General features: G+C 41.0%; 1 protein-coding gene across 5 annotated transcripts in view; it reads right to left on the minus strand.

Annotated features, from left to right (window-relative positions):
- Positions 1-6,943, minus strand: part of LGALS8 (galectin 8) — a 29,881-nt gene extending 22,938 nt beyond the window's left edge. For 2 of the 5 annotated variants that reach the window (XM_047088627.1, XM_047088625.1), the window contains exon 1: positions 6,853-6,943. The gene's annotated coding sequence lies outside the window, so the exon portion shown is untranslated. The remainder of the gene's footprint in view (positions 1-6,852) is intronic. The other 3 variants (XM_047088629.1, XM_047088628.1, XM_047088626.1) reach the window with 2 other exon arrangements.
- Between the last annotated feature and the right edge of the window lie 20,742 nt (positions 6,944-27,685).

Here is a 27,685-nt window from a genome sequence, read left to right on the forward strand (position 1 = left end):
AAACTATATGCCAACAAATTAGGCAAGCTAGAAGAAATGGATAAATTCCTAGAAACACATAACCTACCTAAATTGAAGAAGAAATAGAAAACTTGAATAGATCGATTACTAGCAATGAAACTGAATCTGAAAATTAAAAATGCCCAATAAACAGAAGTCCAGGACCAAACGGCTTCGCAGGTGAATTCTACCAAACATTTAAAGAAGAGTTACTACCTATTCTCAAACTATTCCAAAAAAGATAAAAGGAAGAAAAACTTCCAAATTCATTCTATGAGGTCAGCATTATCCTGATACCAAAACCAAATAAAGATATCACAAAAAAAGAGAACTACAAGTCAATATCTCTGATGAACACAGATGCAAAAATCTTCAACAAAATTATTAGCATATCAAATCCAACAATACATTGAAAAAATCATTCACTACGATCAAATGGAACTTACTTTTGGATACAAGGGTGGTTCAATATTCCCAAGTGAATAAACATGATACACCACATCAATAAGAGAAGGATTAAAACCATATGGTAGTTTCAATGGATGCAGAAAAAATATGTGACAAAGTACAACATCCATTCATGAGAAAAACCCTCAACAAAGTAGGTTTAAATGGAACATATCTCAATATAATAAGATCCATATATGAAAACCCACAGTTAATACCATCCTAAATGGGGAAAAACTGAAGAGGTTTTCCCCTAACGTCAGGAATAAGACAAGAATGTTCACTCTCACCACTTCTATTCAGCACAGTACTGGAAGTACTAGCCACAGCAGTCAGACAAGAAAAAAGAATAGCAGGGACCCAAATTAGTTAATAAGACCTGTCACTATTTGCGGATGACATAATACTATGCATAGAAAACCCTAAAGACCACACCAAAGAACTACTAGAACTGCTGAAGCAATTCAGTAAGGCCACAGGATACCAAATCAATGTACAAAAATCTACTGCATTTTTATACACTGATAATAAAACAGTAGAAAGAGAAATTAAGAAAACTCCCATTTCCAATTGTACCAAAAATAGTAAAATATCTAAGGAATAAAGTTAACCAAGGAGGTAAAAAACTTGTACTCTGAAAACTGGTGAAAGAAACTGAAGATGGCACAAATGGAAAGACATTCCAGGCTCGTGGGTTGGAAGAACAAATGTTGTTAAAATGCTGATGCTACTGAAAAACCACGTGTGTGCTACCCAGAGCAATCTACATATTCAACACAATCCCTACCAAAATAGCAACAGCATTTTTCACAGAACTATAACAAATAATCCTAAAATTTGTATGAAACCATAAAATATCCTGAATTGCTGAAGCAATCTTGAAAAGGAGAAAGAAAGCCAGAGGTATCACAATTCCAGATTTCAAGTTATATTACAAAACTGCAGTATTCAAAACAATATGGTACAAAAATAGACACAGAGATCAACTGGACAGAATAGAAATAGAAAATAAACCTGTGATGTTATGGTTAATTAATCTCCAGCAAATGAGGGAATAAGGAATTGGAAAAAAAAAAAAAACCATGCAATAAGAAAAAAAAACATTCTCTTCAACATCTATATGCTGCCTATAGGAGACTCACTTAAGATCTAAAGACACACACCAACTCAAAGTGAAAGGATAGAAAATACATTCTACACAAATAGGAAAGAAAAGCAAGCTGGTACAGCAATATTTGTACCAGACAAAACAGTTTTTAAAACAAAGACTGAAACAAGAGACAAAGGAGCATTACATAATGATAAATCAACCCAACAAGAAGATGTAACAGTTATAAATATTTATTCACCCAACACAGAAGCACCTAAATACATAAAGCAAATACTAACAAACACAAGAGGATAAATTAACAGCAATACAGTAACAGTAGGGAACTTCAACACCCCACTTACATCATTGTATAGATCATCCAGGCAGAAAATTAGTAAGTAAACACTGGCCTTGAAAGGCACATTAGACCAGGTGGACAGAACAGATACATTCAGAACATCCCCTCCAAAAAGAGCAGATTACAAATTCTTCTCAAGTACACATGCAAATAAATTGTCTAGGAAAGATCACATGTTAGGCCACAAAATAAGTCTCAATAAATTTAAGAAGACTGAAATCATATCAAGCAACTTTTCCAACCACAGTGGAATTAGAAATCTAGAAATCAATTACAAAAAGAAAACAAAAAAAACCCCACAAACATGTGGAGACCAAAGAACACGCTACTAAATAACCAAAGGGCCAATGAAAAAAAGTCAAAGGAGAAATAAAAAATACCTTTAAACAAATGAAAACACACCATTCTAAAATCTATGGGATGCAGCAAAACTAGTTCCAAGAGGGAAGTTCATAGCCTACCTCAAGAAGAAAGAAAAAAAAAGAAAGAAAAAGAAAAAAAATAAACAATCTAATCTTAAACTTCAAGGAAATAGAAAAAAAGGACACAGCACAAAATTAGTAAAAGGAAGGAAATAATAAAAATCAGAACAGAAATAAATGAATAGAGACCAAAAAAAGTAAAGATCAATGAAAGGATTCTTTGAGAAGATAAACAATACAGATAAACCTTTAACCAGACTCATCAAGAAAAAGACAGGGGCCCCTGGGTGGCTCAGTCAGTTGAGCGTCTGACTCCTGATTTAGGCTCAGATCATGATCCCAGGGTTGTGGGATTGAGCCCCACACTGGGCTCCACACTAAGCATAGAGCCTGCTTGGAATTCTCTCTCTCTCCCTCTGCCCCTCTCCCCTGCTAGGAAAGAAGGCAGGAAGGCAGGAAAGGAAGGGAAGGAAGGAGGGAGGGGTGGGGAGGGAGAAAGGAAGGAAGAAGACGGGGACCAAAAAATAAAATCATAAATGAAAGAGAAGTTACAACTGATATCCAGAAATACAAAGGATCAGAAGACACTACTAGGAATGATCATATGCCAAAAAATTGGACAACCCACATGAAATGGATACAATCTTTCAAGACTGAATCGGGAAGAAACTGAAAACCTGAAGAAACTAATTACTAGTAATGAAATTGAATCAGTAACCAAAAAACTCCTAATAGACAAAAATTCAATACTAGAAAGCTTCACAGGTGAATTCTACCAAACATTTCAAGAATTGGGGTTATTTTATTTATTTATTTATTTTGAGAGAGAGAGAGAGAGAGAGAGAGACAGAGTGCGTGCGCATGTGCAGGGGAGGGGCAGAGAGAGAGGGAGAGAGAGAATCCCAAGCAGGCTCCACACTGTCAGCACAGAGCATAACGTGGGGCTCGATCCCACGAACCATGAGATCACAACCTGAGCCGAAATCAACAGTCAGACACTTAACCAACCAAGCCACCCAGGCACCCCAACATTTCAAGAATTGCTAAGACCTGTTCTTCTCAAGCTATTCCAAAAAACTGAAGAGGAAGGAACACTTCCAAACTTATTCTACAAGGCTAACATTACTCTCATACCAAAACCATAGAAAGACACTACACAAAAAGAGAAAATTATAGGCCAATATCCCTGATGAACATAGATGCAAAAATCCACCAGAAAACATTTACAAACTGAACTCAGCAGTATATTAAAAGGATCATACACATGATCAAGTGGGATTTATTCTGGGGATTCAAGGTTGTTTCAATATCCACAAATCAACATCATACACCAAATTAATGAAACGAAGAATGAAAATCGTATGAACATCTCGATACAGAAAAAGCTTACATTCAATATCCACTTAGGATAAAAAATCTCTATAAAGTGAGCACAGAGGGAACATACCTAAATGTAATAGAGGCCATATACAGGCCGACAGCTAATATCATACTTAACAGCAAAAAGCTCAAAGCTCTTCCTCTCGTATCAGGAACAAGTGTGCCCACCAATACCACTTTTATTCATCACAGTTTTGGAAGCCCTAGTCACAGCAATTAGGCAAGAAAAATAAATAAAAGGCATCCAAATCGGACAGGAAGAAGTAAAACCGTCACTATTTCCAGATGACCTACTACATATAAAAGACCCTAAAGCCTCTGCCAAAAAACTATCAGAATAAAAGAATTCAGTAATGTTGCAGGATTGAAAATCAATATGCAGAAATCTGCTGCATTTCTGTACACTAATAATGAACTCTCTGAAACAGAAATTAACAATCCCGTTTACAATCGCATCAAGAATAAAGTACCTAGGAATAAATTTAATCATTGAGGTGAAAAACCTGTACTCTCAAAACTACAAGGCACTGATGAAAGAAACTGAAGACAACACAAATAAGTTAAAAGATATGTTCGGGCGCCTGGGTGGCTCAGTCGGTTAAGCGTCAGACTTTGGCTCAGGTCATGATCTCATGGTCCGTGAGTTCGAGCCCCGCGTCGGGCTCTGTGCTGACAGCTCAGAGCCTGGAGCCTGTTTCAGATTCTGTGTCTCCCTCTCTCTGACCCTCCCCCATTCATGCTCTGTCTCTCTCTGTCTCAAAAATAAACATTAAAAAAAATTAAAAAAAAAAAAGATATGTCACGTTCACAGACTGGAAGAATTAATGTTATTAAAATGCCCATACTACCCAAAGCAATCTACAGATTCAACGCAATCCCTTTCAAAATACCAATGGCATTCTTCACGTAACTAGAACAAACAATCCTAAAATCTGTATGGAACCACAAACAAAACCAAAAACAAACAGCCAAAGCAATCTTGACAAAGAACAACAAAGCTGGAGGCACCATGCTCCCAGATTTCAAAGTGCATTACAAAGTACATAATCAAAAACAGACACATGGGGGCAAAAAACCGGACACATAGCTCAACAGAACAGAACAGAGAGCGCAGAAATAAACCCACTCTTACGTGGTCAATTCATTTATGACAAAGGAGGCAAGAATGGAGAAAAGATAGTCTCTTCAATAAATGATGGTGAGAAAACTGGACAAGCTACATGCCAAAGAATGAAACTGGGCCACTTTCTTATGCCATACACAAAAATAAACTTAAAACGGATTAAAAACTTAAATATAAAACCTGAAACCATAAAACTCTTAAAAGAAAAAACATAGGCAGTAAGCTCTTTGACGCCAATCTTAGTATTTTTTTGGATCTGTCTCCTCAGGCAAGGAAAACAAAAACACATTTTGTTAATAAATTAACGAGTGGGTCTACATCAAAATAAAAAGCTTTTGCATAGTGAAGGAAACCATTAACAAAAAGGAAACTTACTGGATGGGAGAATACATTTGCAAATAATGCATCTGATAAGGGGTTAACACCCAAAATACATAAAAAAAAAAAACTCCTACAACTCAACATCAAACAATCAGATTAAAAAATGAGCAGAAGACCCGAATAGACATTTTTCCAAACATAAACCTCATATAACTATTGAATCACTATGTTACAAGTGAAACTAACACAATGTTCTATGTCAACTACTATTCAATAAAAAAAGAAACAAGTTTATCAGAGCATGCAGGCACCTTAACGCAGGAGAAGAGGTTAATTGTGATAAGTAAAATCAGCACTAACTGTCCTTTATTTTTACCACCAAAATCCTGAGGTTGCTCAAACAGAAATAAACCAAATAATAAACTTAAAACAATACACCCCTAGAAATTCTCTAACTTGGAATTACTAAAAATAAAATAATAGCAAATCGTCCTGTACAACTACCAAAGATACTCATTTATCTCATCGGTAAAATGAAAATAATAGCATTCACCTGACACGTTTGTCCTGAGGGTTAAATGAATTAATAAAACAATGGAAAGAAAGTACTTTATAAACTTGAGCTCTTATTTTAATAGAAGGCATTCCTCTTCCTCCTCCAAAGAAAACTAGTCAAAAAGAAAAAAGTCTAATCCCTTGAATAACAAGGATACAGTTTTCCTTGTGGCTTAAAACTATGGGGGGCGGGGGGCAGGGGGCGGTTGCTACGCATTAGCCACAGTTTGAAAGAAGAAAGCACCCCACTGACAGAAGTACCCATTTAATAGCTCCAGCGAAGATTAAAGACATCAAGCACAACTAAAAGAGAAACGAAAGTAAAACTTCCTACATTTTACTTCCGCCCATTCTCTCATCGCACCAAAGAACAATACGCAGTAACCACAACTATGAGTTTCTATTAAGAAAAACAAGAAACTGCATCCTTCTTGGTTTACCACCTGAATGCCCTAAACGGTCATTAATTTAGACGTTAGTCAAAACCTCGAAACTCTTCCTTCTGCTCCGGAAAATTCAGGAAGCGCGAATACGAGCAGAGGGAAAGGATACAGAGATGCCATAGCCACATTCATAATTTACATCGCGACCAGAGAGTGACCCGATTTAAGCCACAGGCTTGCATGAAACCGGTTGTTCCCAAAGGAGCCACACGGACGGGTCCTGCAGTTTATTCGCTTCACAAAGAGCCATCATTATGTTTTGCGGACAAAGCAATTCAAGTGACCTCCGTTTCCGAACTTTAACACTGCAGTCAAATGACTCGGCATCTTGCACCAACGTGTTCAGGGTCCGGGGGAGCAAAGCAGGTCTGCCACTAAACGCACAGAACTTGTCCTTTAAAAGGTGGCGCAGGAGAACCCCGGGCAATCTGGCTGGGGGCCAGCAGGTGCGAAGGCACACCTGGTGGGGAGGGTCTGCGGCGGGGCAGCGGGAAGGGCCGCGGCTCCCGATACCCGCTCCCTCCCGGGAGCTTTCCCGCCACCCCGCCCCACGCTGCCGCGGAGAGGACCGGCGGGACGGGGTGCACCCAAGAGGTCCCACCCACCAAACTCCGAAGTGGAGACAGCGATGTCCGCATCCCCTCCTCGGCCGGCGCGCCCACCGCAGCACCCAGCGGCTCCCCGCCCCGGAGAATGGCCGCCGGCCGACTCACCGCGGGATCGGCGTGGCCGCCGCTCCACGCACCCGGCTGTTTCTCCGCCGCCGCGCGTCGTCCGGGATCCCAGGATGCGTGGGCGGCTACGGGAAGCGAGAGGAGTCAGTCCGCTTCCATTTCCCGGTTCGCGCGCCGCGGGGGCGTCGCCGTCAGCCCCGCCTCCGTCTGCTGGGCTTGCTCGGGGCTCTGCTGGCGTGCGGCCACCCCCCAGCCGGGCCTCCTGCACAGCCTCCGGGGATCGGAACGCGACCGGCTTGCTGCGGGACGAACGGAGGGGGAGGACGGCAGAGTGTGTTTTACAAATTCCCGAGCGCACCCACCTGCCCCTGCCCCGTAGTCGGGGTGGGAGTGGACGGAAATGGGTTGGAAAGGAGAAAGCTGACGCTCCCCGGCCCGGGGCTTTCCGCCGGCTCCGGTGTCCCGGTCTCTGCCGTGGGTCAGAGTCCAGATGGTGCTATGAAAGATAACCCGACGTGGACGCGCCCCTTTTTGCCAGTGCACACCCTGGGGTGTCAGTGAAATGGTGGGGGGGATGGGGTCAGTTCGGCTGCACTGCGCCCAGCCGGGGGCGCCCCGTCTGGTTAGCCTAACGGACTTGCCTCCGCTGTGGATCACCCGCCAATTACTTCGTGTGTTGGTGTTTCCTAAATTACACACCTCCCTAGGGAAAAATGTCAGCAGTATGGGGCACAGTAACGAGCAGAGGAGATGTTCAGTAAAGGACCGATTTCTCACCCAAGGACCCACACTGACCACTAGTTTGCTGTAAAAACAGAGAGATACAAATAAAGTCATGTACCTTGGACAGCTGGCTGCTTTCAGTTTGTTTTCTGTTAGGGACCGCAAAGTTCTCACGTTCCTACTTGTCTCTGCTGGACTTGTATCCACGTTTGTTTTGAAAGACCGTTTTGGTGTCCCGGCTCTGGGCTTTCTTCTCTGTGGCTTTGGTTTTTATTATTTTGTATTTAAATTGAGAAATTCATCACAAATCCCATACCTGTGAACTCACTTTCCGATTTACTATTCCTTTTTGCTCTCTCTCCTACTCATTTTCCAAGTTTGATTCACTCTGCAGGATCCAGTTTCAATAGCTGCATTTAACCCTTGACATGCTCTACCTTGGATTTGTACTAATGCTTCTGCGGGTTGTGTTTTATCTATCTAATTCGATTTTAAATTGAAAAGAGAAACTTGTCTTGTATGTTCCCCCAATGCCCAGTGTGACGCTTTACGTGAAGTAGACACTGAATATTGAGTTGAAATAATAGGTTATTGACAAGGTGGGGAGCAATTAAATATCTACACAATTTTGCCTGGGTTTAGTACCTCTCCTTTGCAAAAGAAGTTGAACTCAATACACATCAGTGCTCTTTTTCTTTGTTAAGTGCAAATGTGACTAAGTCAACGAGCCAGAAATCCAGTGTTGAAGTAATTCTATATTAAAATATGCCCAAAACCAGAGAACCTATTCTTAGAAATAACCCACTCATTAGTCCCTGTTTTGTTTAATGAGCTCAGTATGTTTTTACATCATTTAAAATCTTACAAATATATGCTGAATGCCCACCATGACAAGGCACAGTGATAAGGGGTACAGGTATACTAAAAGGTTTTTGTAGTGTTTGCCTCGTGGGACACTTCTAGACGCAAAGAAGAGACATAGGGGCGCCTGGGTGGGTTAAGCATCCGACTTTGGCTCAGGTCATGATATCGCAATTTGTGAGTTGGAGCGCTGTATCGGGGTCTGTGCTGACAGCCTGGAGCCTGCTTCGGATTGTTTGTCTCCCTCTCTCTCTGCCCCTCCCCCGCTTGTGCTCTGTCTCTCTGTCTCTCAAAAATGAAAAAATGTAAAAAAAAAAATTTTTTTTTTAAAGAAGAGACATAAATAAATGGAAGTCCCATATCTCTTCCTTGGATTATTGCAGAAGCCTCATAATTGGTCTCCCTGCGTTTGCCCTTGTTCCCCTGCAATCTGATGTCAACTCAGCAACCAGAGGGATCAGGACAAAACATAATTCAAACAATGTTACTCCTCTGCTAAAACTTGCCACTGACTGATGTTCCTTCTTTGAGTGGATATCCCCGTCCTTACATGATCTGCCCACCATCTCCACACACACTCATTTCATTTCCTACTTCATGTTCATGCCTCCTCTCTCATTCTGCAGCAAGCACTGGCCTTCTTGGTATTTTTATGACACGCTTGTCACACCTCCCCAAACCTTTGCATCTGACATTTCCTTTTCCCCCTAAAGTCCCCCTAAACTCAAATATCAATTTTGAGCGAAGCCTCTCCTGACCACCATATTTAAAATTGCAAACACCCTCCCAACACACACACACACACACACACACACACACACACAATTCCTATCACTTTTCCTTCCTTTATTTTTCTCTAGAACTTACCATATGCCAATGTGCTATATAATTGACCTTTTTATTTTATATGACTTCACCCACCAAATGATGAGCTCCATGAGGACAGAGGGTTTTCACTATTCTTGTTTCCACGGGGTTGACTTTCCCATGGGGGACACAGACAGTGATGAGTTTCAGAGAAGACTTAAAAAGGACGGTGTCATTGGGAGCACTTGGGTGGCTACTTCAGTTGGGTGCCAGGGAAAGCCCCTCCGAAGAGGCGATCTTTGAACCGCTGGTGAGTGAAAGAGGAAGCCATGGCAGATCTTGGGAAAGAGCATTCTAGGCAGAGGGAACAGCTCACTCACGCAAGGTCCCTAAGGCTGAGAAATGCATTCAGTGTGTTCAGGAACAGAGAGGCCACAAGCATGGCAGAAGCAAAGCAAAGGAGACGATGATGTGAGATGAAGTCATGGGATTTGATGAGGTCACCTAAGAGCCTAGATAGATGGAGAATCTGATCGAGGACAGAGCCCTGGGGAGATAAGTCGGGAAAAGAAAAGTCCATGAAAGAGACTGAGAAGAGGCCGCCATGCAGCCCTGCCGGGAGTGGTATTCTAGAAGCCAAAGAAAGGAAGTGCTTTGAGGAAGAGCAACCAGTTGTGTCACATGCTGCCGAGAGGTCGAGGAACAGAGAAATTTCCAATGGATTTTGCAACATGGAGGTCATCAGGGACTGACTTGGAAGTGGGTTGAGAAATACGAGGTGAAGAAGTGGCAGAAATCACGACTAATCAATATTTTCAGTTTCGCTGTGAAAAACAGAGAAACTGCCGTAGCTCAGAAAGCAGTGGGGTAAAAAGAAGATTTTGATTTCGTTTTGTTTCTATCTCCGTGTTTAAAAAGAGAAGCTACTGGGGCGCCTGGGTGGCGCAGTCGGTTAAGCGTCCGACTTCAGCCAGGTCACGATCTCGCGGTCCGTGAGTTCGAGCCCCGCGTCGGGCTCTGGGCTGACAGCTCAGAGCCTGGAGCCTGTTTCCGATTCTGTGTCTCCCTCTCTCTCTGCCCCTCCCCCGTTCATGCTCTGTCTCTCTCTGTCCCAAAAATAAAAAATAAAAACGTTGAAAAAAAAAAATTTTAAAAATAAATAAATAAATAAAAAGAGAAGCTACTAACTACAGCGGTGCTTGGCAGACTTGGGACAAGCCAGCCACAATAAGAACCACGTTTCCATCGTGACTTGTTACACACGTACTTAAAATCATGAAAACAAAAATTTGCAAAACAATGCCCGTGTTGTACAACGCGTTCCAATTCTTCATTTAAAAATGCTGCTTATTACCCACTAAAATGTTTGCAAGCCCCACTGATGGATTGGAAACTGAGGTTGAAGAACACTTTCAGGAAGTGTCGGAGCTGGCTCACACTGGCTTGCAGGAGCCAATTTTGCACACCTCTTCCATGTTGATAGCTTGAAAATGGCCAGGAACGGAAGTACTTATACCAGGGACATAGACAACCATGACAACTTAGGGCCACCCCCACGGCCCCCAACCCAAAGCCAGGTGTTAAACATTTACCACCACACTACTGACTGTACTCATATGAACGATCCAGTAGAGCGTAAAACACTAACCATGTAGAAGAAAGGGACGGTCACAAGAGTGCTTCTGGAGATGATGTTGCCCAAAACACACAGCAATAAAATTTTGGAATATCAGTTCAAAACAACATAGAGATTACCAATTATTCGCAGACAATTGTCTTAGAGTTCCAAAGCTGAAGGGATCATTCCTAGTGGGATCAATTTCATCTCTTAATGGCCTCTTTCCTTAATCAGGAAGACACATTCATATAGTGTCGTGTGGCTGCAGATTTGGAAATAGTATGATACAGAGATATTGTCTTACAAACAAAATGTGAAATAATGTATATTTAATGATGTGCATCATGTTGTTTAAAGGTGGGAAGCACTTCTGGTAGTGATTTTGCTTATTATTGTGTTGCTGGGTTTTTGTTATTATAAGTAAATTTTTTTTTTTGCCTCCAAGCATTGATTAAATGGTGGTGCCAGTGCTGGGAAAATACGCCTGAAATTAATAACTGTGGCATACAGGGGCGCCTGAGTGGCTCAGTTAGTTAAGCCTCCGACTCTTGATTTCAACTCAGGTCATGATCTCATCGTTGTGAGACGGGGCTCTGAGCTGGGCATAGAGCCTGCTTAAGATTCTCTCTCTCCCTCTCCCTCTGCTCCACTCTGCTCTCCCTCTCTCTTTCTCTCTCTCGTGCTCAAAAAAAAAAAAAAAAAAAAAAAGGTAATAATTTTGGAATACAAGTTAGATGTGCTAAAACACTGTAAAGTACTTTAAATGACTGCTTCGATAATTATTCATGCTGTGAATTTAGAAGTCAAAACTCTAGAACCTTTAGCAAAAATAATCTATAAAAAAATTCAAAACCTTGCGCAATAATTATAGATTTATGAGCTCTGAGACTATATACCCTGCTTTCCCTTTATTTCTATGAGAAAATTGTTCTTGAATTATGCAGATTTTAAATTATTCAGTCTTTAAGACTGCATTCTTTTATTTATTTATTTTTTAAGTAATCTCTACATCCAATGAGGGGCTGGAACTCAACCCCGAGATCAAGACTTGCATGCTCTATGGACTGAGCCAGCCAGGCACCCCAGAAGTGCATTCTTTACAATACCATAGCACTTATATTCCTTAAACCTATGTCTACTTCCCAGGGAAATTTCATGGTTGGTGCCATTGACCTTTTCTGATTGATTATCCTCTCCCACTGTAAATGGACTCATTTCTTCTTTGAATCCTCTTGCTTTGAACAAATTCTCTTACACCTCAATACTAACTAGCACTACCCAAGAGCACTCAACCTTTTTTTTCAAACTTCAGACCCCCCTGTGTTTTGATCCATCCAGCTTACCTCTTATGTTCTACACGATCATGTCCCTGATCCAGTCTTTTCAAGTGTGAGAAACAAGCTTCTAGAACTATGGTTTTGTCATAAAATAAAAGAATCTTGAAGATGTGGAAGATCTTCAGAGGAGTGTAAATTTAATTAATTCATCCCAATGGCTCAAAGAATGAGATACTGTCCTATTTTTAAAATGCTTTCCTTGGGGCGCCTGGGTGGCTCAGTCAGTTAAACATTCAACTCTTGATTTGGCTCCGGTCATGATCCCAGGGTCAAGGGATCAAGCCCCGAGTTGGGCTCCACGGTGGGCATGGAACCTGCTTGGAATTCTCTCTCTCCCTCTGCCCCTCCCTTTCTCTCTCTCTCTCTCAAAATAAATAAATATTTTTTAAAAATTAAAAATAAAATACTTTTCTTGAAAGTCTTAGCAAACTAAGGTATGTTAACTACAGAATAATGTATTGTTATTTTATATGAGAATATATCTGAAATTATGTAATTTTAAAAGTAGAAACACAATAAAATACTTAAAGTCACATATATATTATACTAGGTAATATTTTAGGCGCTAGAGATACAATTGGGTAAAAAATATAGCTCCCATTGGAGCTTACATCTAGTGGGAGTTAGATAATAAGTAATTATACACATGTATTTTAAAATTCAAAAGGATGATGTAAGTAACTGTTAATGCTCATTGTGATCTTTGTTCTTGCAAAGTAGCTGAGATTCTTAATACTATTAAAAGGCTTCCCTCAGCAATGCAATATGAATATTTAACCAATCCTTCTTGTGTATAACTAATTGTCTTCTAGCTTGTATTTACACAGCTCATTAAAATTTCTGTGACAGGTTATTTCCTGCCAAACCTGGAGTTAGCAATTTTTTTAAGCAATTTTTCCAAGAAAATTTTTAGTGGGAAATGGTATATAGAGACTACAGTTTTGACTAGGGATGCTTATGGCCACTGGGTTTGTTTCTAGACTTCCTCAGTAGGTGAAGCCAAGAGGAATGTTTAAAAAAAAAATATATATATATATATATATATATACACACATATATAATATAAATAAATTTAAAATAATATATGTTAAGTATATAAAATCTATTTCAAAATATGTATCATATATTGAAATATATATTTAATTTAAAATATATAAAATATAAATATCTATCCAAGTTTACACTGATTTCATTCAATTTAGGATTACAATGTTTTCATTTAGCTTTTTTATTTTATATGTATTCCTCATTTTTGAAAATAAAAATCTTGGTTTCTAATAACACTAACATAATTACTTATTTGCTTTATTCTACATATATAATAGTTTGGGGATAAAAAGTTAAATATTGTTATAACAATATGATTACATAACAAAATGAAGGTTTATTTGCATTTATTTTCTGTCTTTAAGCCATATCGCACAGGAGATAAACAATAACGTTTCTGTGTTTTATTTTTATTATTTTTTTTTTCAACGTTTATTTATTTTTGGGACAGAGAGAGACAGAGCATGAACGGGGGAGGGGCAGAGAAAGAGGGAGACACAGAATCGGAAACAGGCTCCAGGCTCTGAGCCATCAGCCCAGAGCCTGACGCGGGGCTCGAACTCACAGACCGCGAGATCGTGACCTGGCTGAAGTCCGACGCTTAACCGACTGCGCCACCCAGGCGCCCCACGTTTCTGTGTTTTAAAGTAATTTGACAATACTATCCAAAGCGATCTATAGATTCACTGCAATCCTTATCAAAATTCCAACAGCATTTTTTGCAGAAATAGAAAAAAAATCTTAAAACTAATATGGAATCCCAAGGGACCCTCAATAACTAAAACAATCTTGAAAAAAAAAGAACAAAGTTGGAGGTCTTACATTTCCTGATTTCAAAACATATTACAAAACTAGTAAGCAAATAGTCTGGTGCTGGCAAAAAGGACAGACCTATAGACCAATAGAACAGGAATAGAGAATAGAGAGCCCTGAAATAAATCCTTATGTATATGGTCATATGATCTTCAATAGGGTGCTAAGACCACTCTGTGGGGGGAAAGATAGTCTCTTCAACAAACGATGTTGGAAAAATTAGATATTCACATGCAAAATTGAACCTTTAGGTTACACCTTATACAAAAATTAACTCAAAATGGATTAAAAACTTAACCATAAAACATAAAACTACACAATTCCTAGAAGAAAACAAAGGGCAAAAACTGCATGACATTGGAATTTGGCAATGAGTTTTTGGATATGACACTAAAAGCACAGATAGTAAATTAAGAAATAGACAAACAGAGGGGCACCTGGGTGGCTCAGTCGGTTAAGCGTCCGACTTCAGCTCAAGTCATGATCTCATGGTTGGTGGGTTAGAGCCCCGTGTCAGGCTCTGTGCTGACAGCTCAGAGCCTGGAGCCTGTTTCAGATTCTGTGTCTCCCGTTCTCTTTGCCCCTCCCCTGCTCGCACTCTGTCTCTCTGTCTCTGTCTCTTTCTCAAAAAAAGAAATAAACATTAAAATTTTTTTTTCTTTTAAGAAATAGACAAATAGGACTGTATCAAACTTAAAAATTCTGTGCACAAAGGTTGCAATCAACAGAGTGAAAAGGCAACCCAAGGGAGGGAAAAATATTTGCAAATCATGTATCTGGTAAGGGGTTAATATCCAGAATATTCTGGATATTAACCAGATATAGATTCTGGATATTCTAGATATCCAGCAGTATATGTATATGCATGTATGTATGTGTGTATATATATATATATATATATATACACACACACACACACTATATACGATATATATATATATATATATATATATATATATATATATCTCCTATAACTCCACAACAAAAAACAAATAACCCAAATCAAAAATGTTCAAAGAATTCGAACAGACATTTCTCCAAAGATGATACACAAATGACCAACAAGTTCAACATCACTAATCATTAGAGAAATGCAAACCAAAACACAGTGAGGGGGCACCTGGGTGGCTCATTTGGTTAAGCTTCTGACTCTTGATCTCAGCTCAGGTCTTGATCTCAGGGTGGTGAGTTCAAGCCCTGTGTGGGGCTCTGCACTGAACATGAAGCCTGCTTAAAAAAAAAACAAAAACAAAAACAAAAAAATACAAAACCACAATGAGACACCACCTCATACTCATTAAGATGGCTTTACTAGGGGCGCCTGGGTGGCGCAGTCGGTTAAGCGTCCGACTTCAGCCAGGTCACGATCTCGCGGTCTGTGAGTTCGAGCCCCGCGTCGGGCTCTGGGCTGATGGCTCAGAGCCTGGAGCCTGTTTCCGATTCTGTGTCTCCCTCTCTCTCTGCCCCTCGCCCGTTCATGCTCTGTCTCTCTCTGTCCCAAAAATAAATAAACGTTGAAAAAAAAAAATTTAAAAAAAATAAAAATAAAAATAAAAAATAAAATAAAAAATAAAAAATAAAAAATAAAAAAAGATGGCTTTACTAAAGAAAGGTGGAGGGAAGAGGGAAAGAAAGAAAGAAAGAAAAAAGAAAGAAAGAAAGAAAAACTAACAAGTATTGGCAAGGATGTGGAGAAATTGGAATCCTTATGCACTATTAATGCACCAAAATGATGTAGCCTCTATGGAAAATAGTATGACAATTCCTTAAAAAAATTAAAAATAGAATTGCAACATATCCAGCCATCCTGCTTCTGGCTATATATCCAGGAAAACTGAACACATGATCCCAAAGAGATATTTGCACACCTGTGTTCACAACAGCATTATTCACAATCCAAGAAATGGAAACAACTCAAATGTCCTTTGACCAAGGAATGAATAAACAAAATATTATATACTGTATATATACATATACATATATAATACATATAGTAGAATATTATTCAGCTTTTAATATTTTTTTAACGTTTATTTTTGAGACAGAGAGAGACAGAGCATGAACAGGGGAGGGTCAGAGAGAGAGGGAGACACAGAATCTGAAACAGGCTCCAGGCTCTGAGCTGTCAGCACAGAGCTCGATGAGGGACTCGAACTCATGAACTGCGAGATCATGACCTGAGCGGGAGTCTGACGCTTAACCGACTGAGCCACCTAGGCGCCCCTATTCAGCCTTTAAAAGGAAGGAAATCCTGTTGCATGTGACAACATGGATGAATCTTGAGGACATTATGCTAAATGAAATAAACCAGTCACAAAAAGACAGTTACTTACATGAGATATCTAACGAAGTCAAGCTCATAGAAACAGAAAGTATAATGGTAGCCTCCAGGGGCTGGGACAAGGACAAAATGGGGAGGTGTTTGATGGGGATAGGATTTCAGTTTTGTCAGATGAAATAGTTCTGGAGATTTGTTGTACAACAATGTGAATATACTTAACATTACTGAACTGTGCACTTAAAATGATTAAATGGTAACTTCTCTGTTGTGTTAACCACAGTTTAAAAAGCAATAATAACTTGAAATAATTTATCTCTGTGTCAATAAGCCACCAACTCAATACACCATTAGATTGATTGGTTTCATTTTTGTTTTCAATTCTTGAGGCTTGCTTTTAGTTTATTTCACTTCGATTTAATTCTGGATTACAATCTTATGAAATAGTTACACGGTCCCAATGCCAAATTTACAAACAAATTTACGAATAAGACACGTTTGGGGTATCTGGGTGGCTCAGTCGGTTAAGTGTCTGACTTCAGCTCAGGTCATGGTCTCACAGTTCGTTGAGTTCAAGCCCCGCATTGGGCTTGCTGCTGTTAACCTGTCAGCACGGAGTGGCTTTGGATTCTCTGGCCCCCTCTCTCTGCTCCTCTCCTGCTTGTGCTCTCCCCAAAATAAAAATAAATGCAAAACAAAACAAAACAAATAGAACTCATTTGTGGAATCCTAGTTTCCATCCCTGTCCTCTCCATCCTATTCCCTCCCTGACTCTACACATAATACATGTAGAAGGTTTTTATATTCACATTCACACTGTAGAGAAAAGATAGCACGCTGTGCATAGTTTTGCACTTTGCCCTTTTTACTTCACGTATAGCCTGATGACCACTCCACAATAGTATACACAAATATTCCTCGTTTCTTCTTCAGCTGCATACTGTACTCTTGCCTGGATGTAACTGTGATATTGTGATGTAGAGTAAGAAATATACATTTGGTCTTTGTCCCTTTTACTGACACGGAGCTCCCTGTAATTTCCGAAGTAATGAGAGTCGGAAAGGCACCTTTTATTATGCTAATGAGGTGACTTTTGGACCGCACTTCAGGATGGAGGCTGGTTGCCAGCCATCCTAAAGGATGGGGCTAGGGAGCTCCTGGGTTGCTGAACTCCTAGAGATTTAGAAAGAACGGTAGGCTCAGGGAAGACATGGAAACCGCACCCTTTCTCCACACCCGCCCTGCGTATCTCTTCCATCTGCAGTTCTGGAGTTACATCTGTTCAGAATAACCTGGTAAGCTAGTAAGTAAAATGTTTCTCTGAGCTGTGAGCTGCTGTAGCAAATTGAGCCCAAGGAAGGGTCCTAGGAACATTTAATCTACAGTGGGTCCTTCAGAAGCACGGGTGCCACTGGCATTTGAGGTAGAAAGGTGGTCTTGTAGGACTGAACCCGTAAGGAGTCTGATGCTATCTCTGGGTAGATATGTCAAAATTGAGTTGAATTGTAGGAACCCTCAGCTGGTGTCAGACAATTGCTTGTTGGTGTGGGGAAACACCTGCTCCCCCAACACACACTCACACACGTGCGCGTGCGCACACACACACACACACACACACACACACTGGAATTGAATGCAGAATCCTTTAGTACCATAGTTTGTTCACCCTGTGGACCTTTTGCTATCATAAATGATGCTTCAGAGTATAGGTTTGCACACATCTTTTTGTATATTTGCACACTGTCTCTCTGGGATAGATTCTGAGAAGTGACATTTTTGTGTCAAAGTTAAGCACTATCTTGCTAGACATGAGTTTAAGTACTTTTGGAGAGTTCATTCAAATCCTTTGTTCCTAGTCTACCTTAGGGGAAGGTCCAGGCTACTCTTATGGGAAAGGGGTGTTGGGGGTGACCCCTGAGGGGTTGCAATGGAGAACCTGTCACCTGAGGTGACAGGAGAACCAAAACCAAAGGAGTGAGCAGGACCAGGAACCACAGGGAAGACCAAAGTCAAGAAGCCAGGAAGGAAAGCTGGGAGACTTCAAAGAGGGGCCAGGAGGAAACATGAAAGCTTCCGTCCAGGAACAGAAGCGTGGGAATAATAAATGCAAGTGGGTTTGGAACAAATTGGGAGAGGTCCAAGGTAATGAATCCAGAACAGCGCTACTCTTCTACATTCTTTTTCTGGCAAGGAGCCATTGCATATGTTCATACGAGGGCAACAGCTGAGCTAAGACACAGTAGCTGAAATGCAGTCTCTACTTGACATGCCCAACTGGCATGATGCTGCATCTCCAGGAGGAAGGGGTGAGGGTGGGGTTAGGACCACCTCTTTCTAATATGCACAGAGGTGTCCTATGACCTAACCGTACCTTGCTCAGGTTGGCTGGGCTTAAGGGCTCTGCAGAATGGGCAGCAATCATCCAAAACCTCCTTCCCCCTTAGTGGTTATGTTCACTTTTTTCTCTATAATTCAGCTATATTTTTGGCTATAATATTGCACTCTAAAACTATCTCTAGTAGAAAGGTGAGGCTGAATTGTATGGTCTTTTGCATTGGAGCCACAGTAAGGAGTTGTTTATTTTAATGAAATGGTTTATTTTCATAAATAAAATGGTCTCTTTTAACAAAAATGGCTTTTAGGTTAAACTGTGACTGCCAACTGATGAACCTTTCATGTTGTGTGAGGTGAGGCATGTTGATACTTTTGTTAATTTGGAAATGGGAGAGTCAGGAAAGCAGCAAGCCAAGCATTACCTGGAGATGATATGGAGCTTTATTTATGAGCTTTGAGCTCTGGAGTTGAGAAAGAAAGGGCACTCAGTGCTGGCTTGACCATATGCTACTTTAGATAAGTGGTCTTTAAACATTTCTACTCACATAACCTGTGATAGAATTTTGAAAAACGATGTAACCTTTCCTCTAACATGGTACTAGAAGTCCTTGCTAATGCAATAAGGCAAGGCAAGGAAAAAAGAGATGTACAGATGGGAAAGTAGATGTAAAACTGCTTCTGTTTACAGATGACATGATCATCTATGTGGAAAATCTGAATCAACCAAAAAACTCCTGTAACTAATGAGCGATTATTGCAAGGTTGCAGGATACAAGGTTAATGTACAAAATTCAATTGCTTTCTTTTATACCAACAATGAATAAGTGGATTTTTTAATTAAAAACATAATATCATTTATATTAGCACCCCCCAAAATGAAATACCCAGGTATAAATCTAACAAAATATATATGAGATAAACTACAAAACTCTCATGAGTGAAAGCAAAGAAGAAATGGGGAGATATTCAATGTTCATGGATAAAAAGACTCAATATTATCAAGATGTAGATTCAATGTATCCTCACTCAAAATCCCAGGAAGCTATCATATGGATATTGACAAATTGATTCTAAAGTTTATACACAGAGGGAAAAGACCCAGAATAGCCAACATAATATTGAAGATGAACAGAGTTGGAAGACTGATACTAATCGACTTCAAGACTTACCATAAAGCTACAGTAATCAAGTCCGTGTGTTAATTGGTGAAAGAATAGACAAATAGATCAAAGGAAAAGAATAAAGAGCCCAGAAGTAGACTCACATAAATATAGTCAACTAGTCTTTGACAAAGGACCAGAGGCAATAAAATGGAGCAAATACAATTTTTTCAACGAATAGTCCTGGAATAACTGAACGTTCATACACAAAAAAAATCTGGACACAGACCTTACACCCTTCACAAAAATGTACTCAAAATGGATCATAGACCTAAATGTAAAATGCAAAACTCTAAAACTCCTAGAAAATAACAAAGAAGGGGCACTGGGTGGCTCAGTCAGTTAAGTGTCCAACTTCGGCTCAGGTCATGATCTCACTGAGAGTTTGAGCCCCACTTCGGACTCTGTGCTGACAGCTAGGAGCCTGAAGCCTGCTTCAGATTCTGTGTCTCCCTCTCTCTCTGCCCTTCCCCCACTCATGCTCTGTCTCTCTCTCTCTTAAAAATAAACATCAAAAAAATTAAAAAACCCAAATATGCTCATAAAAAAAAAGAAACTAACAAAGGAGAAAACCTAGATGACCTTGGTATGGTGATACCTTTTTAGATACCATACCAAAGACATGGCCCATGAGAGAAATAATTGACAACCTGGACTTCATTAAAGTAAAAACATCTGTCTAAAAGATAAAGTCAAGAGAATGAGAGGACAAGATACAGACTGGAAGAAAATACTTGCAAAGGACACTCCTGATAAAGGACTGCCATCCAAAATATACAAAGAACTCTTAAAACACAACAATAAAAACACAACCCAATTTACAAAATGGGCCCAAGTCCTTACAGACACCTCACTGAAGAAGATAGACTGATGGTAGATGAGCATATGAAAAGATGCTTCACATCACATGTCATTAGGGAAATGCAAATTAAAACTACAATGAAATAACATTACATACCTATTAGAATTGCCCGAATCCAGACGCCAAGATGCCAGTCACGATGTAGAGCAGTGGATACTCTTCCTACATTGCTGGTGGGAATGCAAATGGTACAGCTTCTCTGGAAGACAGTTCGGCAGTTTCTTACCAAGTTAAACATACTGTTAACCATATGATCCAGCAATCACATTCCTTGGTATCTACCCAAAGGAATTGAAAGCTTATGCCTGCATAAGATGTTTATGGCAACTTTCTTCATGGCTGCCCAAACTTGGAAGCCACCAAAATGTCCTTCAGTAGGTGAATGGACAAATAAACTGTGCTATATCCAGATAATCGGTGCTAAAAACAAATGAGCTATTAAGTTATGAAAAGACATGGAGAAACCATAGTAGCACATTTTTAAGTGAAAGAAGGCTAAGAAAGCTACCTACTGTAGGATTCCAACTATATGACATTCTGGAAAAGGCAATAAAATGAGAAGTGGTTGCCAGAAGTCAAGGATAGGTGGGGAGCAGGGGGTGGGGGACAGAGGAACAGGTAGAACACAGAAGACGTTTAGAGCAGTGAAAATACTCTGTGTAATATTATAATGATGGACATACATCATTACACATTTGTCCAAACCCATTGAATGTACAACACTAAGAATGAACCCTTGGGTAAACTATGGATTCTGGGTGATTACGATGTGTCATTGTTCCTTAGCAAAAAATATACCATTCTGGTGGGCGATGTTGGTAATGGGGAAGGCTGTGTGTGTGCAGGAGGCATGAAAAATCTCTGTACCTTCCTCCCAATTATGTTGTAAACCTAAAACTGCTTTTAAAAAATAAGAAGGTCTTTAAAAAATAGTAAACTATGCAAGCTTTCACATGTTTTACATGGATGTTTTGGCTTAATTGGTTGGAAAGAATGTAACTTCTAGAATGTTGCAAATATTGACATTTTATTTTATTTACTTTATTTATTTTAAATGTTTATTTTTTTAATTAAAAAAAATTTTAACATTTATTCATTTTTGAGAGACACAGAAAGACAGAGCACAAGCACGGTGGGGCAGAGAGAGAGGGAGACACAAATTTGAAGCATACTCCAGGTTCTGAGTGGTCAGCACAGAGCTGGATGCAGGGCTCAAACTTACCAACCGTGAGATCGTGACCTGAGCGGAAGGCGGACACTCAACCAACTGGGGCACCCAGACGCCCCTAATGTTAATTTATTTTCGAGAGAGAGAGAGACAGGGCATGAGCAGGGGAGGGGGCAGAGAGAGAGGGAGACACAGAATCTGAAGCAGGCTCCAGGCCCTGAGCTGTCAGCACAGAGCCCGACACGGGGCTCGAACTCACGAGCCATGAGATCATGACCTGAGCTGAAGTCGGATGCTTAACCGACTGAGCCACTCAGGTGCCCCTATTTTTATTTTTATTTTAGAGAGAGAGAGAGAGAGAGCATGTGAGCAGGGAGAAGGGCAGAGGGAGAAAGAAAAAGAATCCCAAGCAATTTCTCCACCCAGGGCGGAGCCCAATGAGGGGCTTGATCCATGAGATCATGAGATCATGACCTGAGCCCAAATCGAGAGTCAGATGCTCAACAACTGAGCCACCCAGGCACTCCTGGACTTTCTTCTTATACCTCAGGGCAATGCACCATATTAAAATATAGGAAGGATGGGGTGCCTGGGTGGCTCATTGGTTAGACATCTGACTTCAGCTCAGGTCATGATCTTACAGTTTGTGGGTTCGAGCCCCTCATCCAGCTCTGTGCTGACAGCTGGAAGCCTGGAGCTTGCTTCAGATTCTCTCTCTCTCTGCCCCTCCCCCACTTGCTCTCTCTCTCTCTCTCTCTCTCTTTCTCAAAAATAAACATTAAAAAAATAATAATAAAATAAAATATAGGAAGGGTGAAAAGTTTGGTAAAGTGGGAGAAGGGCAATCGTGAAATGGGAAGTATTTCCTACTTCTAGTTTGTGGAGCCAGTTTGGTGCCCCAGTGCAGGTACTTCCTCAGGCAGGTCAATGTTCTGAAAGGGTACAATTGGTGGTTGCTGATTCTTAGCTGAGGACCACAAGCAAAGTCGTCATCTATGCCCGGACGTACACATATCCCAGTTGGAAGGTGGGTGGCCCATGTGAAGTTAGGTGAGATTCTTCATGAAATGGAGAGTAACAAAGCCTACCTGTGGAGTCGTGAGGACGAAACAGGGTAGTGTGTGTGAACAGCTCACACACATCACCCTATGTGAGCAAACACAAGCAGATGTCGTCTTCTGCGTTGGCATTCATTCTTATGCTACCATTATTTTGGTGGTAAACTTATCATTGATAATTAGAATAAGGGATGAAGGTATTTGTTGCAAGTTTGCAACATACCGTTATCATTCCAGTTATACCACTGGGTTGCAATGACCTGTTTCCTTATCTGTCTTCATTCCTGGACTCGTTGGCCCTTTGAGGTGAGGACTGTCGGTCGTCAATTGTATTCCCAGATAGATAGCAGAGGATCTGACCACAGTAAGTGATCAGGAAATGTTTGTTGGGGCGCCTGGGTGGCTCAGTCGGTTAAGCGTCTGACTCCCGATTTCGGCTCACGTCATGATCTCGTGGTTCATGAGATCAAGCCCCAAGTCAGTCTCTGCACTGACAGCAAGGACCCTGCTTGGTATTCTCTCTCTCTCTCTCTCTCTCTCTCTCTCTCTCTCTCTGTTCCTCCCCCGCTCACACACACACTCTCTCTCTAAAAACAAACTTTAAAAATTTTTTTAAATAAAAGGAAATATTTGTTGCCTGAATTAATGTGGTTTCTCCTATTAGTATGTATTTAACATTAAAACTGGAAACAGAAATCATCTAAAAGAGGTGGAAACCATTAGTCCAAATCTCTCACTCCAGAAAAGTAGCTCTTTCTTGATCTTTTCACTTCAGAGACAGACACTTGGAGGAAAAAGCAGTCCTTGCCATTTATTTCTCTTTGGCAAAGAAAAATGGGCTAAATAATTGTTTTTATTTGTGCTGTTGCCCACATGGGCCATCACAAAGCTCTGGTTGAGTGTTTACTTGGGCATGAGATGCACCATTTCCATAAGGGGCTCAATGAAAACAAATTATTGTCCTGACCAAGAGAAAGAAAAGCTTAGCAAGCAAAGGAAGACTTCTTCATAAAAAATGTTTGAGAATTAATTTCCTCATGTTGAAGTAAGTGTATTTTATTGAACTGGAAGCTATTACTGTTTCTACAGCTGTAAAATTGGTCTCCTGACAAATTCCAGAAACCCTCTTGTTCTAAAATTATGTGTATGCTTAATTACATGCATACCATATGCATACTATAGTGGCCAATTTTCACCAGACTACCACATTTTCAGCAGCTCCTTTTTTATTCAAGCATTATTTTCACGATGATGTAGCTAATAGTAATGCGTCAAAGGCAGAGAAATAATTTCAATTGGCTGAAATGTTTCCTCATCACAAACTTGTTTCTCTTTGGCTCAAGTCTAATTTCTTTTAGATCTTTTTTTTCTGTGTGTGTCTAATTTTTTCCCTAGTTGTATATACAAAATCTTCACAAGAAAATAAAGTTCTGATTCACCGGAGCTTTAACAAATTTGGTGAATCATGGGGGCACCTGGGTGGCTCAGTCGGTTAAGCCTCCAACTTCAGCTCAGGTCATGATCTTGTGGTTGGCGAGTTCGAGCCCCGCGTCGGGCTCTGTGCTGACAGCTCAGAGCCTGGAGCCTGCTTCGGATTCTGTGTCTCCCTCTCTTTCTGTTTCTTCCCTGCTCACATTCTGTCTCTCTCTCTCTCAAAAATAAATAAAGATTTTTAAAAAATTAAAAAAAATGAATTTGGTGAGTCATGCAGAATGTGTATGTGACAGTAAAAAGCCATGGCCATGGACGTCTATGTTGCACAAACGTTTCCAGGAGCAGACTCTGGCCTTTTAAATCTGTATAATTAGGCAAGAAAGCATCTGGGTTTGTCAACCACAAACACTCAGGAGCCCTGTGCTTCTCATGTTATCTGCAGATCATCACCCTTCTCATATGTGGAACAGGTTCGTTGGAAAACTATTGGATTCCGACCTCACTGTTGGGAAAATCTGTGTGGGACCCTGAGGAGTGGAGGGCTTTTAGGAGAAGGAGTCATGAAAATAATTACCCTGGAAAGTTAGCACAGGAGCTGGAATTTGAGACCACCAGCTCACCTTACTTCTTATTCTTCCTTACCTATCATTTAATAACCAGCCACATTATTAACACACCCATTGTATAGGCACCGGGGACATAGATGTATAATAAGAGTCACTACTCAGAATCAGAGCCATTCAAAGTGTGAATACTGTCAAAATTTGGCATGCCGTGAGGTTTGGTCCTGAGCGCTGCACCTCATGGCACAGAGACTAGGCCTGCCTTAGCACCTTCAAGGAGAAGAGGCCATACGTGATAAAGAAGCTGGCCTGTTTCTAGGAACAGAGCCGTCTGCTTGTATGGGGCCCCGCGTCAAGTTAAAGGACAATTTGACCTTTAGCACTTCAGGTAGTGAATGTGTTTGTTAAACTACAGCAGTTACTCTTAATGGTCAGATCATTCTAGAAAACGCACATGAAAGAGCACACCTTAAGAGAGTCAGCCCGATACCCCTTGAGAGTTTTTCGAGAATGAACCCTTAAGATTTGGGAGGCGGAACTGGCCATGATCACTAGTTCAGGCCTTTAAAGCTAGATTCACTTAGAAACTGATTTTTTTTTTTTTTTTTTTAGTGTTTATTTTTGAGACAGAGAGAGACAGAGCATGATCGGGGAGGGTCAGAGAGAGAGGGAGACATAGAATCCAAAGCAGGCTCCAGGCTCTGAGCTGTCAACACAGAGCCCGATGTGGGGCTTGAACTCACGGACTGCGAAATCGTGACCTGAGCCGAAGTTGGATGCTTAACCGACTGAGCCACCCAGGCGCCCTGAAACTAAATATTTTAAAAGAGGTGAAGACAATCTAATTACAAATCTAATATGATCCCAAATGCCCCGATGCTTTCTTTCCATAAAATCTCCCCATCCCTCAGTGACAAGCTTTAGAAAGAAAGGAAATAGAGTGATTTTTATCACAAAACCTGATGGTGGGGCAGACTGCAGGCCAGGAGTGACTCCCATCAGCAGGAGGAAGGGGCACAGTGGAGTTGAGAGACTGACTGGCACATTTAAATTTTTTTAAGTTTATTTTGAGAGACAGAAAGAGCAGAGGAGGGGGAGAGAGAGAGAGAGAGAATCCCAGGCAGTCTCCACACAGTTAACATGGAACTCCGATGCAGGGCTCGAACTCACCAACTCTGAGATCATGACCTGAACCAAACCCGAGAGTGGGACGCTTAATGGACTGAGCCACCCAGGTGTCCCCTGACTGGCACATTTAAAGAGAGCGCTTAACCAGTTCTCAGGGCCTGGAATCAGCCAGCACTGTCCTCTGTGTTGTATTAACACCCCGAGTGCTAGATATAACGGTACAGGAGTTTCCTCTGTTAATTGCCTGTCGTGAAAAATAAACCCACGCACCCAATCAAAGGAGGGATGCGGGAACTCCCAGCACAACAAAGCGAGCCTTTAATCAACCTTCCTGCAAGAGTGGGTGTCTGATGGGGCAGTTACCCAAGACAATTTATCTCCTAGCACGCAAGCCCCTCCCCTGGTTCCTCATTGGCTGAGAACTACAAGCGTTACAGCCTTAACCCTGAAATCGCTATGCCCACGTAAGGCAAAAAGCAGCCTGACCAGAACAAATGTGCATTCCCTGAGGTGAGGCAGGGACTTCAGTTCTTTGGCGCAGGCTCATTGCAAAGCCTTGAAAATAAGCCCCCCAAATGGAGGGGGGGGGCACTTCGAAGAACCAGGAAATGAAGTGTCCAAGGGTTTGGGACTCCACTGTGGGGAGGGGTGGGTGTTCGTATTTATTTCCAATAGGTTGTAAACCTACCGTTAACTAGAAAGCACAGCTTTTATTTGGTGTTTCTGGAAATGAATCCTTTCCCTTACTTCTCGCACTATGCACCATAGAGATGAACAGAATCCCAGCTTCCCAGCCACCTTTCCAGGCCTCACCCCAACACTTGGCAGGCTTCCTTCTAGAATGCCACTCTGCGGTGAAGTAGTGTGTTGCTTTAAGAGACAGAAGACTCAACCCGGTTGACACTTCAGATCTATGTGCCACCACAACTTCCTCTGCGGATGTGTGTCTTTAAGTCAAGACACGTCTGTGTGGGATCTTAGCTCTTTGAAAATGATCCATATCTGGAGGCTGTTAGGCGAAAATTGTAATTTCGGGTTTTTTAAGATTCTTAATTGGCCATCTCTGCTAGAATTACAAAGGTGCACAGCTCGTAAAATTCATCAAGGAATTCGTCCTCTGTAGGTAGTTTGTTTTTCCCCCAAGCTAGTGCAGTAGATAACTTATATCCACATACTTATCACTTCCTTCTTGTCCATCTAAACACATAGGCAAGATTACACAATGAATGTGTGTGCATAGGAAAATAATTATTTACCCAGTCCTAACACAAAGTTTTACGGCAAGGAGGCCTTAACAACCAGGGAGGTGTTTATTTAATTCGCTATCACAGCAGACACATAGTCAAACCAATCTGGTAGGGGCATATCATGTCCAAATATTTAAGATAAATTCTGGCTGTTTGGTTTAGAAGTCTGGGCTTTGCCAGCGGAACGCCCTGCCAAGAAATGCAGCAAGCCTAGCAAATGACCGGCTGCATCCTACACACTAGTATACCCGAAAGCTCCGTGGCATCCTCTAAAAAGCATGAGATTTCTCTCCCACTTCCGTTCATGATTATGCCAACCTCGAAATGTAACGTGTTAGTTCATCAGAGGAAACTTCAGGGCCTGGCCTGAGGATCTTGATTTTTCACATCAATTTGCACCCTGAGTTTTTGTGTGGCTCCTACCTGCTCCCCCG

The sequence above is a fragment of the Lynx rufus genome, unplaced genomic scaffold, assembly GCF_022079265.1.
Source record: "Lynx rufus isolate CCGP_SWC_20201006 ecotype Redwood Valley unplaced genomic scaffold, mLynRuf1.p SCAF_25, whole genome shotgun sequence".
In the NCBI taxonomy this organism is placed as follows: Eukaryota; Metazoa; Chordata; class Mammalia; order Carnivora; family Felidae; genus Lynx; species Lynx rufus.